The sequence below is a fragment of the Chiloscyllium plagiosum genome, chromosome 46 (genome assembly GCF_004010195.1).
Source record: "Chiloscyllium plagiosum isolate BGI_BamShark_2017 chromosome 46, ASM401019v2, whole genome shotgun sequence".
In the NCBI taxonomy this organism is placed as follows: Eukaryota; Metazoa; Chordata; class Chondrichthyes; order Orectolobiformes; family Hemiscylliidae; genus Chiloscyllium; species Chiloscyllium plagiosum.
Window position 1 is genome coordinate 4,637,508 of NC_057755.1, and position 5,171 is coordinate 4,642,678.

Below are 5,171 nucleotides of genomic sequence, written 5' to 3' on the forward strand. Positions count from 1 at the left end.
CCTTCACGTCGATTTTCCTGCTCCTCGGATGCTGCCTGACCTGCTGCGCTTCTCCAGCGCTGCACTGATCTAGATTCTGATCTCCAGCATCTGCAGGATCCACCTCTGCCGGGTTATCTTATGAGCTACGATTAGACTGGAGGGGCCTCCGGCCGATGAAGTTTAGAACAGCATTTTTCAATTAATTCAGCACTGACAAAATCCTTAAGCATTTTGATACAGAAAGGTGGGGGGGGGGGGAAAGAGGAGTCCTCTTGTGGAAGAATCTAGAAGCAGGGAGGGTCACTGTTTATAAAGTCAGCACAGAAATAAACCTCTACGAGATCACCCTTCAACCTCCTCCACTTCAGTAATCAAGGGTGACCCATATAAGAGAGGTGAAGGGAAATGTTTTGCTCAGAGGGTCACAAGTGTTTGAGATCTGAGTCAAAAGACAGTGGAAGCACAGCCTTTGATTAGTTTAGATTAGATTCCCCTACAGCGTGGAAACAGGCCCTTTGGCCCAACCAGTCCACACCGACCCTCCAAAGAGTAACCCATCCAGACACATTTCACTCTGACTAATGCACCTAACACTAAGGGACAATTTCCCATGGTCAATCCACCCTAACTTGCACATCCCTGGGCACTATGGGACAATTTCCCATGGCCAATCCACCATAACCTGCATATCCCTGGACACTATGGGACAATTTCCCACGGCCAATCCACCCGAACCTGCACATCCCTGGGCACTATGGGACAATTTCCCATGGCCAATCCCACCCTAACCTGCACATCCCTGGACTGTGGAGGAAACCAGGGCAATCGGAGGAAACCCACGCAGACACGGGGGAGAATGTCCGTGTGGAGTTTGCAGCGACACCCCCGAGGGTGGGATCAGACCTGGGACCCTGGCGCTGTGAGGCAGCAGTGCTAACCACTGAGGGGGAGGGGGGGCGGGGGGGGGGGTGCTTAAGGAAAGGAGGTGAAACATTACCAAAGATGAGCTGGAACGTGGAACTACCAGATCAGCCATGTCCCTCTGGACAGTGGAGCAGGTTGGAGGTGTTCAGTGGCTTAACTCCGGCTCCACTTGCCATGTGAGATAAACACCACGCTTTCAGAGGGAGAGCACCGAGATAGTGCTGCATTGTCGAAGGTGCCTGGGTTGGCTTGAAACCGTGGCGGCTGATGGGAACGGTTCAGCCGATGCCATTTTGAGCGTTTTTGTTTCACTGGTGACCCAGAGGCAATTCTTTACCCTGCCAGCAACAGCGCTGAACACACACAGTACACAGTTACAGGCAAAACCCCTCCCTCCAGTTTTCAAAAGTTCGCTCGATGCCATTTTACGAAAGACCAATGTTAGCACCTGCTTCCGCTAACCGAGAGAAATCCAAAGAGGATTTTCGCTTTTACAAAAATGGTTCCTGTATAAACGAATGAGTCTTCTTTCTGATAGTGATAGAAACCTGTATTAGGAGACTACCTTCTGCGAATTTGGGGTGTGCACACTGGCTGCAGTGTTTTCACCAGGCACTATGGGAAAGACAGTTATCAAGAGCCGCAGCTTGAGGGAGCTGGAAAGTGCTTTTCATTGACATTGCAAAAGGCGTTTTACATAAATGCTCTCAGTTGGGCAATCGCCGTCTAAAATTGGAATTGAGCAACGCATTGTGAAAGTTGCAGCACAGATGCGAAACAGAGAAATGGTTAATCTGTGACTGGGTGGAGCTGAGACAGAGAGCGAGAGAAAGCCTGGCCGCCAGGGAGCGACCCTATCCAATACAACATCCGTGCAAAGTTGTGGAGATTATTGGTGATCCTTGCCCACCGTTGGGTCTGAAGTGCGGGGAAGCTGCAAGCAGAGAACAGCATGGGTCCAGGCTCCGAGTCAGCCGTGTGTCAGTGACTGAATCTGGATCACCCAGTTTCAAAAAGCAGAGAGTGATAGCACACTAAGCAAGACCGCTTGTTACTCAATCTCTTCTTGAGTTTCGGAATTCCAGCCCCGGTTAAAATCATAGAATCCCTACAGTGAGGGAACAGGCCATTCGGCCCAACACTGACACTCTGAAACCTAACCCAAACCCATTCCCCTACCCTAATACCCTACATTAGCCCCTGACTAATGCACCTAAACTACACATCCCTGAACACTGGGGAAATTTAGCATGGCCAATCGATCCTAAACTGCACGGCTTTGGACGGTGGGAGGAAACCGAAGCACCCGGAGGAAATCCACGCAGACACGGGGGAAAAATGTGCAAACTCCACACAGACAGACAGTCACCCCAGGGTTCGGAGCACTGCAATGTACAGAAGCCTTGGTGAGCAAGCACGAGGGGTTCGGTGACTGTGGGGAGACCAGTGAAGCTGCGATTGTTCTCCTGCTGAAGGGCACTGATAGAAGGCCGAGATGTTCAAGATCAAGTGGGCTTTGCTTGAGTAAACGCAGAGGTAGTGACAACCAGAGAGCACAGGACCAACGTCAAGTTGAAAGCCAAAGAGGAGGAAGTTTATTTGGTTGTTTCTGGAGTGGATTATCTTCAGACCATATGACCGCTACGTGTCGAAGTGAAATAGGCCATTCAGTCCATCACATTTGCTCCGCCATTCGATGACTTCACGGCTGATCCACCAATCCTCAACTTTCCTGCCTTTGTCCCACAACCCTCGATTCCCTTCCAGATTAGAAATCTGTCTAACTCAGCCCCTTCAGCACCAGGGATATATTTCCCTCCCCATCTGATTAGATTAGATTACATTACAGTGTGGAAACAGGCCCTTCAGCCCAACATGTCCACACCGACCCGCCGAAGCGCAACCCACCCATACCCCTACATTTACCCCTTACCTAACACTACGGGCAATTTAGCATGGCCAATTCACCTGACCTGCACATCTTTGGACTGTGGGAGGAAACCGGAGCACCCGGAGGAAACCCACGCAGACACGGGGAGAATGTGCAAACTCCACACAGTCTATCTGCTTTCAAGGTGTCTGGATGGGTATACGAATAGGAAGAGTTTAGAAGGATATGGGCCAAATGCTGGCAAATGGCACTAGATTAATCTAGGATATCTGGGCGGTATAAACAAGTTGGAACAAAGGGTCTGTTTCTATGCTGTACAGCTCTGACACTGTGACTTATGAAGCCTCATGGATTCAGGTCAAACAAGGTGAAGTTAAGTGTTCCCTTCCACTCCTCTGTTCAGTCAATACTCACTCATATTGAATTAGCTGACGTCTGAAGGGCATATCTGGTGCTCTGCATCAGTTGGTGAAGTGACAGCTCCCATTTATCCCTCCACCTCAGAGGCTCCCAGCCTTATTCCTGACGAAGGGCCTTTGCCCCAACCGTCTATTTTCCTGCTCCTCGGATGTTGCCTGACCTGCTGTGCTTTTCCAGCACCACTCTAATCTTGATTTCAATGTACTTGACCCCAGCCTTGACAGTACAAAGACAAAATACACAGACTCACGCTGCTCAGCTCTGGCTTAAACGTGCGCCGCCTTACTTAGATCATGTTGTCTGGCCCCACAAAGTGAAACAACCTCCCCGCATCGACCCTGTCAAGTCCCCTAAGGATTCTGATGCCCCTCATTCTTCTATACCCCCGCGAGTAAGGGCACAATCTACTCAAGGGTTGGCATGGGGAAATCCCTCCAAAAACTAGGGTTGACCCGAGTGAATCTTCACTGGACTACCCCAGTGCAAGTATCCAAGGGAACCAAAACTGTTCGCAGTATTCCACCTTCTCTTGTCCAGTTTTAGCATAATTTTCCACTCCATTCCCTCTGCAAAAGGCAGCCCATTGGACCGGAGTTTTGAGAAGATCTGTAGCTCAGGTAGAAGCATGGCATTCCTCCCAGAACTCGATCAACAAACACACTGAGTTAGACCCCATCTACCACCCCCTTGGGAAAAAAAAAGAGCAGAAAGTCACTTCACCACAGGAAATGACATCACCAACCCAAAGAAACCCAAACATAAATAGAAAGCAGGAATCAGCAGTGCTTCGCCTGAGACCCACTGAAGAGGTTACCCAGTAGGGTGACGAAACGTCTGGAAATGAACCTTCCAGCTCAGCGAGCAAACCTACATGCACAAGGCCAATTGTCCATCTGCCTTTCCCATTCCCTGCTGAAGTCACATACTAGCTTTCCGTGAATTATGTCTGAGGACACCTGGTATGTGTAGAGCGGTCTCCCGCTCTCAAGGGGAGGCCTAGTGTGGTCTGGAGGCTAGGTGTTGGCGTGGACTGGGTTACAAAGACTAGTTGTTCTGAACTTTCTATTTCCTGTTCTAATTTATTCCTGAGACCTGCAATCCTATTTTTTGCATTTATTTTCTTAAGCATTTGTACGGAAGAATCTCAAATGAGGGAAATTTGTGCCCAACACTGCACGATAAGGGGCAGCTTGTAAATACTGCACTGTACTCAGAGTGCTGTACAGCACAGAAACAGACCCTTCGGTCCAACCCCTCCATGCTGTCCCAGATATCCTAACCTAACCTAGTCCCATTTGCCAGCACTTGGCCCATCCCCCTCTAACCCCTTCCTATTCATGTCCCCATCCACCTTTTAAATGCTGTCATTGTACCAGCCCCCACCACTTCCTCTGGCAGCTCATTCCATACACGCACCACCCTCTGGGTGAAAAAGTTGCCACTTAGCTCCCTTTTAAATCTTCCCCCACTCACCTTAAACCTATGCCCTCGAGCTCTGGGCTCCCACCATCTTGTCTATCCACCCAATCCATGCCCCCTCATGGTTTTGTAAACCTCTATAAGGTCACCCCTCAGCCTCCGACGCTCCAGGGAAAACATCCCCCGGCCTGTTCAGCCTCTCCCTGTAGCTCAGACCCTCCGACCCTGGCAACATCCTTGTCAATTTTTCCTGAATCCTTTCAAGTTTCACAACTTCCTTCCCATAGGAGGTAGGTTAGAATTGAACGTAGTATTCCAAAAGTGGTTAGCCATTCGAGTACGTGACAGTAAAGCTAATTCAGTTCAAACCCCTCTGTGCTCCAGCTTCCTGTAACGTGGAAAGAGTTTTGATTGGATGCTTTCCTTTACGGAAAGGGCTAGAAGGGGTCAGAGTTCAAAAAGAAATGGTATCCCATTTACCATTGGGAGGAGGAGGAGGAGATTTTCCTCACAAATGCGTTTTTGTAACTCTGCA